We start from the raw sequence: 10,769 nt of genomic DNA on the forward strand, positions 1-10,769 counted from the left end.
GCGCATCGTCTGCTGCCGGATGGGGTGGAGCAGTGCTTGCTGAGAACGATGGTTCAAGTTCGGACATCGATCCTGATGATGTGCGGGCCTTCCTTGAGAGAAATACCTGCGTGGAAGTGAGGATAGAGGGTCCTAACCGACACGTAATCATTCCCGTGGATTACGATCTTTTGGCGAACTCCGACCAGGCAGTGTCGGCATTTGCCCCTTTGTGTGCTGCTTTCGAGAACACGACGCTTCAGGCGATGAGTGACGCAGAACTATTGCGGAGTATTTCCGGCATGGCTTTGAGGGTAAGTGTTTTCACTCTCCCTTTTTTGGATTTGTTTTGTATGAGTAATTTACTTAAGTCGACTTTCTTTCCTCTGCATATCAGACTCTCATCATGGAGATTGAGCGTAATCGAAGGGATGAACGGAGGAAGGCCGTCTTTGGGAAGGTGGCCTCTAAGTAATAGAGTACCGCACCAAGCACCGTGCATGAAGCAATTTTTAGCTGTTTCACGATGGGCTTAAGCAAAAAGAGGAAGAGTTGGCCCAAAAAGTTTAGGAGCTGAAAGAGCAGGACGACGAGCTGATGAAGGCCATTGGTCGATGTAGCGAGCTTGAGGCGGCCCTTAAGGCCAAGGATGATGAGCTTGAAGTGAGCAAGGGGATAACGGCCGAGAACGCCGACCTTCAGGCTCGGGTGGCCTCCTTAACTGCCGAACTTGGGCAAAGAGAGGCGGAGGCTGTCGACCTGAGGGGTGAACTGAGCACTAAAGCTGATGACTTCGCTCATGCTGAAAAGGGCAGGGTGACTACCGTATCTTAAATAGCAGCCCTGGAAAACGCCCTCCGTGTTTGTAGGTCTGAGTGGGACAATGAGGTGGAGACGTCAGCGCTCAAGGTGGCGAGATTAGAAAAATGGATCCAAGATCTGGAGGCAAAGTTGTCCGTGTTGAACGATCAGGTTGTTGCTTTGAAGGAAGAGGAAGTACGACGGCAGTCGCAACCATCCACGTCTTATATCTCAGCTGATCCCATCGTGCCGCGGGAGTTGTTTGAGATGTGGGTCCATGTTGAGGCTCAGCTAGATGTATATAAGTCCCCGCAAGCTAACGGGAAGGTTTCCGAGGCAGAACTCGAGGGTGTACGTGTTATAGCACGTGCAGCTCCTGAGGTCTGCGGCTATGATCCCGGTACGCCTGGCGGAGACGATGTTGATGATGATGATGCGGACAGGCTCGCCTCCGATTCTTGGTATAACGAGGAGTATGCCGCAGCGTAGGGCTGTTGTATTTATTTTGTTTTCGCTTTGCAATTTTTGTGAGGGCGTCTTCGAGCCCTTTGTACAAAAATTTTGTAATATAACAGTTGTAATGGAATGACTATCTTTTTGATGTGTACCTTCGAATTGTTATTCTTGTTTGCTTTGAGGGGGTCTCTGGCTTTTCGGCTCCTCGTGTACTGTTTTTGCGTGGTTGATTGTAGATCTTAGTAACTTGAGCAAGGTCAAATTTAAATGATTCGAGTGAGGTTGAGTTTTTTCTTTTGGCGATGGCCTTTGACCGTAGGGGTGTTATTTCGAGTTAAGGTCGAAATGTTATCCCATCGTAATTTGAGCGAAGTCGAATTTTTTTTTTTTGGCGATGGCTTTTGGCCGTAGGGGTGTTATTTCGAGTTAAGGTCGAAATGTTAACCCGTTGTAATTCGAGCGAAGTCGAATTTTTTCTTTTGGCGACGACTTTTGGCCGTAGGGGTGTTATTTCGAGTTAAGGTCGAAATGTTAACCCGTTGTAATTCGAGCGAAGTCGAATTTTTTTTCTTTTGGTGAGAGCTTTTGGCCGTAGGGGTGTTATTTCGAGTTAAGGTCGAAATGTTAACCCATTGTAATTCAAGCAAAGTCGAATTTTTTCTTTTGGCGACTACTTTTGGCCGAAGGGGTGTTATTTCGAGTTAAGGTCGAAATGTTAACCCATTGTAATTCAAGCGAAATCGAATTTTTTCTTTTGGCGACGGCTTTTGGCCGTACGGGTGTTATTTTGAGTTAAGGTCGAAATGTCAACCCGTTATAATTTGAACGAAGTCGAATTTTTTCTTTTACGACGGCTTTTGGTCATTGGTGTGTTATTTCAAGTTAAGGTCGAAATGTTAACCCGCTGTAATTCGAGCGAAGTCGAATTTTTACGTGATGGAGAATAAAATGTTGCTTTATTTCACTCATCAGAGAATATCTTGGTGGAGAGTACGAAATGTTGCTTTATTTCATTCACTGGAGAATACTATACATGTTCATTTCATACATATATTGGAGAAGTTTCTATGTATCTAGTCCCTTCATCGTTCGGCCTGGAGAGACAATCGGCAGGCGGGGCAATGAATTATACTTTAAACTTCGAGACGACCCCTTCGTCGCCTCGGTAAAACCTACCTGAGAATACCCAATTGGGACAAAACTCGGGCGAGGGAAAAAGAGTATGATTTTGGGGGGCATCCCTTTTCAGAAGTTGAAGTATTTGAGGTGAGCGACATTCCAATTGTTTGGTAGTGGTTTTCCTTCCATTGTTTCTAGTTGGAATGCTCCTTTGCTTGCTGCTGCAGTGATTTTGTATTGCCCGTCCCAATTGGTTCCTAATTTGCCTTCCTTCGGATCTTTGCTTGCCAGTGTATTGGCTTTGAGAACATAGTCTCCGACTTTGAGTGGTCGTACTTTGACCTTTTTGTTGTAATACCTTTCTGCCTGTTGTTTTTGGGCTACCATTCTTACGTAAGCCATGTCTCTTCATTCTTCTACCTCGTCGAGGTCTTGTCTTCTGGTCTCATCGTTGTTCCGTCCACTTTCATTGGAGTACCTTAGGCTGGGCTCTCCGACCTCAACAGCTATCATGGCGTCAGTCCCGTAGACTAGTGAATATGGCATTTTGCCTGTGCTTGTTTTTGGCGTAGTGCGGTAGGCCCATAGTACCTCTGGTAGCAACTCCGGTCATAACCCTTTAGCATCTTCGAGTTTTTTCTTTAAAATGTTCAGTATTGTCTTGTTGGATGATTCGGCTTGTCCGTTGCCTGTGGGATGGTATGGCATGGAGAGTATTCTCTTGATGTGCCATTTCTCGAAGAATGCGGTGGTCTTTCTCTCGGTGAATTGGGGCCCATTGTCACAGTTGATTTCTTTAGGGATGCTGAAACGGCATATGATATTCTTCCATATTAATGCGATGACTTCCTGCTCGCGTATTTGGGTGAACGTACCTGCTTCCACCCATTTGGAAAGTAGTCAGTTAAAACTAAAAGGAAACGTATCTTACCTCGCCCTGCTGGGAGGGGTCCGACGATGTCCATTCCCCATTTGATGAACGGCCACGGCGAAGTAACAGAGTGGAGATGTTCACCCGCTTGATGCATAATAAGTGCATGTTTTTGGCACTGTTCGCATCTTTTGACATAATCTGCAGCATCCTTTTTCATAGTGGGCCAGTAGTATCCTGCCCGAATAAGGAATCTGACGAGGGCTCTGTTGCCTGTATGAGCACCGCAATTGCCTTCGTGTACTTCTTCGAGCATGTGCCTCGTCTGATTCGGCCCTAGGCATTTAGCCAAGGGGCCTCCGAACATTCTTCTTATATAGCTCGTGATTTATGATGTTGTACCTGGCCGCCTGCATCCGAAGCTTTTTGGCTTTTTTTGTCTTGAAGGAGTACTCTCTCCTGCAAATATGTTATGATGTGGTTGTGCCAGTCCCAAGTCAAGTTTATGGAATGTACCTCAAGTTGGTCTATCGATGAATGAAGGAGGGTGACCACATTCCCCTTGGTGATATTTCTGGTTGCTGCTGCCAGTTTGGCGAGGCCATCTTCTTCAATGTTTTGCACCCGAGGTATCTGGTCGAGTCGACATTCATCGAATTCTGGCAGTAATTTATGAATTTCTGCTTGATATTTCTGTAGCCTCTACTCCTTGATTTGAAAAGTCCCTGTAACTTGGTTGACGACGAGTTGTGAGTCGCATCTGAGGACGACTCTTCGTGCTCCGTATTTGAGGGCTAGCTTTAATCCTGCAATTACGGCCTCATACTCAGCCTCATTGTTAGTCATTTCGGGGCACCGTACGGATTGGCGAATAACTTCGCCTGTTGGGACTTCAAGTACGAGTCCCAGTCCAAATCCCGTCACATTAGATGCGTCATTGGTGTAAAGGACCCAGAGGTCGGGTTGCCCAGGAGAGGTATGAAATGTTTCCTGCTTACCTCAGACAATATTTTGACACTGAAGACGGCGACGAAGTCGGCGAGTACCTGCGATTTTGTCGCTATTCGCGGCTGATATGTTATATCGTGCTCACTCAATTCTATGGCCCACTTGGCCAATCTTCCCGATAATTCGGGTTTATGCAGGATGCTCCGAAGGGGGAAAGTCGTCACTACTGATATGGGGTGGCATTGAAAATATGGTCTAAGCTTTCGTGAAGCGATGACCAGTGTCAGAGCTAGCTTCTCGAGGTGGGGATACCTCGTTTCAGTGTCGACCAGGGTTTTGCTGACATAATAGATCGGAGATTGCGTACCTTTGTTTTCGCGGACAAGTACTGCGCTTACCGCGACTTTCGAATCGGCCAAGTAGACTAGGAGGCGCTCGCCAGGTTCTGCTTTAGCGAGTAGCGAGGGCGAGGACAAATATGTCATTAGCTCTCTCCGGGCCTTGATGCATTCTGAATTCCACTAGAGCCCGTTGTCTTTTTTTAGCGCATTGAAAAACTTGTGGCATCTATCGGATGACCGTGAGATGAATCTCGACAGGGCGGCTATCCGGCCAGTCAGCTTTTGCAGCTGTTTTTTGCTGGTTAATACTTCAGGTATTCCTTCGATGGCCTTGATCTGGTCTAGGTCGACTTCGATGCCTCTTTGTAATACCAAGAAACCGAGAAATTTGCTCGAGGTTACGCCGAAGGCGCATTTTTCGGGATTTAGTTTAATGTCGTACCGTCTTAGTATGTTGAAGGCCTCTGTAAGGTAGTCGATGTGGTCTTCCTTCCTCTTTGATTTGACCAACATGTCGTCGATGTAAACTTCCATTGTTTTGCCGAGTTGATCTTTGAACATCTTGGTGACCAACCTTTGGTACGTTGCCCCCGCGTTTTTCAACCCGAGCGGCATGACTTTGTAGCAGTATGTTCCCTGATGGGTGATGAAAGTATTTTTCTCTTGATCCTCCTCCTCCATGAGGATTTGGTTGTAACCGGAGTAGGCGTCCAAGAAGCTTAGCAACTCGTGTTCTGCTGTTGCGTCGATGACCTGGTCGATATGCGGCAATGGAAAGGAGTCTTTTGGGCATGCCTTATTTAGGTCTGTGAAGTCTACGCACATCCGCCATTTCCCGTTTTTCTTTTTTACCATGACCACGTTGGCAACCCACTGGGGGTATCTTGATTCTCGGGTGGAACCGTTGGCGAGGAGCTTATCCACTTCGTCACTTGCAGCCTCATTGATTACGGCATTGAATTTTCTTCTTATTTGCCGTAATGGTGGATAGAGCGGGTCGACATTCAACTTGTGTGTAGCGATGTCTTTCGGGATGCCCGGCATATCTGAGTGGGAGAAGGCAAACAAATCAGCACTGTCAATTAAGAATTTATGAAATTTACCTGGTTCTGAGAGATTGTGCCCGATGTAAGCCTTTTTTGTGTTGTCGTTGTTGTTTAGTTGGACGGGATCGAGATCTTCTATTGTCGACTCAGCGGCTTCCATGATGTCGGGATCCTTGATAACGTCTGTCTGTGCGTCGGATTTGGTTCCCGACATCGCTAATTACTATGCCTCCGCGTTTGTTCCCTTTAGTTGTTGGGTGTGCGTGCAATCTTGGGCGATACGATAGCATTCTTGAGCAGTGCGTTGATCGCCTCGGATGATGAATATTCCTCATGGAGTAGGGAACTTGATTACTTGATATAGGCTTGACGGGATGGCCCTCATGGCATGTATCCATGGCCGTCCTATGATGGCGGTGTAGGTTGTATCTTGGTCCATGATATGAACGTTGTTTCTAGGGTGACTCCTCCAGCCAAAACGGGTAGTGTTATTTCTCTAGAAGTTTTCTCAACTGTATTATTAAAACCCGTTATGTGTTATGCAACGTGGTATTATCTTGTCCTCAAGTCGCATCTGTACGAGGACTCAAGGATGGATAATACACGCGCCGCTTCCGTCGTCTACCATTATTCTTTTCACATCAGTATCTGAAATACGTAAAGTAATAACAAGAGCATCGAAATGAGGGAAAGTCAAACCGTCGGTATCTGACTTATCGAAGATGATACTGTCTTCGAGGTCATCATATCATTCGTGGGTGATCGACCGCTTGAGTTTGTGTGTAGTGGTGAATTTCACATGGTTGATCGTTACCTCGTCGCCTCCGGTGACGATCATTTGGATAGTACAAGCAGGGGAGGGCGGCTTTGGAGTATCTTGGTGTTGTCCACGTCCGCGACCGAAGTTGGCTCGTCCCCGGTCGCTCATTAATTCTCTCAGGTGCCCTTGGTTCAGCATTCTTACTACCTCTTGCCGCAGACCTATGCAGTCCTCGGTTTTGTGACCCCGCTACTGGTGAAATTCCCAAAGGGCGTTCGACTTTCGACTATTCGGGTCGGACTTCATCTTTTGCGGCCATTTTACCTTCGTGCCGAGCTTCGCTAGTGCATACACTATTTCTGAAGGGGAGACACAAAAATTGTGATCAGATAAGAGCGGAGGCATACCTCTTTCATTTCGCTGAGTCCTGGTGTATGGCCTGGGAGGCCCTTCTGTATGCCGAGGAGGTGGTGGGATGGCTATTCGGATGTAGGGCTGATGTCTTTCTCGGCCGAGACGGGGACCCGACTGATCCCTTCGATCGTCGTCCTCGTCGGCTCTCACCTCGGCGCAATAGGCATTGTGGATTTCTTCCCAAGTGGGCGCGGGGGGGAGGGGGGGTATTTCATGAGCCTGCTTAATTGTTTTCTGGTTGCTCTCGACCCGTTCCTACTCAACCCATTCTGGAAGGCTGTTACCGCCATCCTTTCTGATACATTTGGTAGTCTCATTCTCACCCTGTTAAAACGGGCGAGGAAGTCCCTGAGTCCCTCGCCAGGCGATTGCCTAACGGCGAATATATCGTTCACCCTGGCTTCCGCCTTTTTAGCCCCTGCATGAGCGGTGACAAACTTATCGGCCATTTCCTCGAACGTTGCTATTGACCGTGCCGGCAGTTGTGAGTACCAGGTTAGGGCTCCCCCTGTTAGGGTTTCGCCGAACTTTTTCAGTAGCACTGATAGAACTTGCTCCTTCGAAAGATCATTTCCCTTCAACGCTGTGGCGTAGTAGACGATATGATCTTCTGGGTCTGTAGTGCCATCGTATATTTTCAGGTACGGTGGCATTTAGAAGGTTTTGGGAATGGCATGGGAGCTGCTTCCTCGCTGTACGGTTGTTCGACGAATCAACCAATGTCTCGTTTCGGTAGCAACTTTGGGGCGCCTGGTATCTTATCGACCCTTTCTTGATGCTCCTTCATCTGGTCACGAAGTGCCTTGTTTTGGTTTTCCATATCTTCCATTTTCTTTAGAATGGCTCCGAGTGCGTCATCACCTGCATCAGCAGTGGTGTAAGTGTTACATGTTTGGGGGACGGGTTGTTCGCCAGTTGTTGTGATATCTACTTGTGCGGTGTTTCTGTTCTCCCTTTGGACGGGTTTGTCGAGTATGTTTTTTAGAGTACTTGTCAGCCACTCTTCCAGTAGTTTTTTCACTGCCGGTGGTGCTTCCTCAATTATTAGCGTGGAGGCTCCTCTTTCGCGTGAAGCTGTTACACTTTCGCGAGGGGGAGGTGAGACGCTCCGCCTGGGCGTAGCTTTTGGTGTCGCGTTCTCGTTATCTTCCCTGCCATCTTCGTTGATGGTGTTGAAGATGTTGGTAGTGACACCTACTATCGTTTTCAACCTCACGTCTTCTTTTCCTGTCATTGTTAGTTTGTACAAACGAGGAAGAGATGTCTTTCTTTCTTCTTTTTTTTTGATCTAGAAAGAACTATAGTTTCAACTAAAAAGCTCCCCACAAACGGTGCCAAATTGCTTTAGCAAATAATTTCTAAACCGATCAAGAATAAATAAATAGGGTGAATCTCAGTTGTACTTAATAAATCCTAGACCAAGTAAAACAAAGTTCTTATATGACGAATTGGGTTTAGGAACATTAAATAGCGAATTTAATATGCTATGATTGGCAAGACATGTAATATCGTAAATGTATAATAAATGCGAGAATGATAAGGGTTATAGTGTAAAGGAATTGTCACCCAATGATTGTCCGGTTGGGTATTTCCTTTCTCTGACGACGTGGAAAGGTAAGTAATCAATCTGAGTTATGGGATCTTGAGATTTGTGGATAAAGATTGAACAACATGTGCTTGAATAAAGAGAATAAGACAACTCTTTCGTATATTCTTCTCTCAACTTTACAATATGTCTCAGTTCTCAAAAAGGGCAGATCCCCATTTGTTTCCCCTCTCTTCCTATTTATAAGGGACATTCCCCAAAAAACCCTAAAAAGTATAACATAAATAATATCCGAAGGAATATTCTTCTTGTCTATTTCTGTGTTTAAGTTACCGTTACTATCCTATATCAGGTGCCTGCTTCTAGTCGTCGGCCTTCATTTGGACGGCCTTTAGTCTCTGTGTCGTGGTCAATCTCGTCCGATGTTTTACTTATCCGTTATCGTGGTTATCAAATTTGGACCTATACATAGAGAATGATGAAGTTAAGCATTTGATATTGCACTGCCTTTCCGTAACATTAAGCAATCAGCAATAATTCCAAAATCTTGGTTAATATTCTTTTACAAAATCAATGAATCTCACTTCTTCTAATTTTATGGTAATAGAGTTTTCGGATTTAAATAATAACAATAATAATGTAAGTACTTTAAATAGGAGAAGAGAAATGAACAAAAAATTATTTTAACGACTTTTTGGGCAAAATATGAAAACGTTAATTTATTGCCCAAGAAATAACACTTTATGTTCTTTTCTCTTCTCATATTTAAGATACTTATATAGTTAATTGTTAATCTTTATAAATTTATGAGATACGATAGAATTTTTTTATCCATATGCATGTAAAAGTTATCTATTCTTATTATTTCTTTTCTTCTTTACTCCCTCTTTCCTACCATTACTTTCCGTAAAAAAAAATTCTATTTCTTTCACTTCTATCTTTTTTAATTATTGCTCTAATTTACTTTAATACAATTTAATATTTTTAAATTGCGCAAACACGGATAATTTAACTAGTCCTAAATAAAATAAAGCCGCATTTAACACGTGGCGTGCGTGTAAAGCATGGCCCACCACAAGAATAGGGATAAGAGATCGCTCATGAAGTTAAGGTATATGTAAATGACTTTGCAGATATATTTAGCCATTTAGGGGTAACTTATATATTTCCCTTTTTCATATTCTTTAGATTCTGCCAATAATAAATGCATAAAGACAGATAGATGCAATATGAGGTCAAATGAACCCTAATATCCAACCTAAACCACCGGATATCTCTACTCCTCCATCTTCCTCACCTTTACAACCTTTCGAAGTTATTTCTTCCCCAACGCTTGATAATAATATGATTATTGATCCAACTGACTATGCTGCACAATCATCCAAACCCCTTCCAATATCTTATCTTCACACTTTACTTTCACATAATATATCAGCTCCTACTTCTACCTCAAATGATCCGTTTTTGTTTCCTCAGGTGGTAAGTGATGAATTGGACGCACAACTGATCCAAATATCTTCATTCCATTTTCTCTTAAAGAAAAGGAACGAATATACAAGCCATGAAAACATGCAGTGATTATAAAGTTATATGGTCAAAAAATAGGTCACCAATTACTGAGGCAAAAAATTTATGCTTTATGGAAACCTACTGAGAATCTACCGCTTATAGATTTAGGATCTGATTTTTACTTGCTTAAATTTCAGAAGGATGAAAATAAGATTCATGCTATACAAGATGCACCTTGGTTTATACTAAGTTATTTCTTATCTGTTCGACAATGGGAACCAAAGTTCATGGCATTTGAAACAAAAATCAATTACTCTGCTATTTGGCTACGTCTACCTGAGTTACCAACTGAGTTTTATGATTTCCAGATATTGCAGAAATTGGAAAATAAAATTGGGAAATTATTAGCCATTGATAATTGTACTTCTTCAACAATAAGGGGACATTATGCTAGGTTGTGTGTTCAGGTTCCTTTGGACCAACCACTTTGCACTCATATTTTTATTGGCCATCATAAACAGATTATTTTATATGAAGGCCTAAATTTGTTATGCATTAAGTGTAATCGAATGGGACATAATCAAAATCAGTTTGTTCTTACAAAACTAAACCTAATCCCAATGACATCTCTACTATAAATCAATCCATGAATTCTAATCCTACTAGTACCACTGTACCAAGCACTGATGAATGGAAGATTGTTAAGTTTCCTACTAACTCAGCTAGGAAATTTAACTACACCAAAGGGAATACACGCCAATCAGGTATGCCTATGGATAGGACTAATACTACTGCTACTCATTTACAAAACTGTCACTTAATAATGTTAATTACTCGTCTAATTCTCATACAAAACAAGTTGCATCTGAGGAAGAAAGTCTCCATACTAATAATGTTAATCCTTTTAATCCACTGGTTATTGAAGACACCATAACTGTTAATTCCCTTAATCCGGAATTAACCAATTCTACACAGAAAT

This window comes from Nicotiana attenuata, unplaced genomic scaffold, assembly GCF_001879085.1.
Source record: "Nicotiana attenuata strain UT unplaced genomic scaffold, NIATTr2, whole genome shotgun sequence".
Classification (NCBI taxonomy): Eukaryota; Viridiplantae; Streptophyta; class Magnoliopsida; order Solanales; family Solanaceae; genus Nicotiana; species Nicotiana attenuata.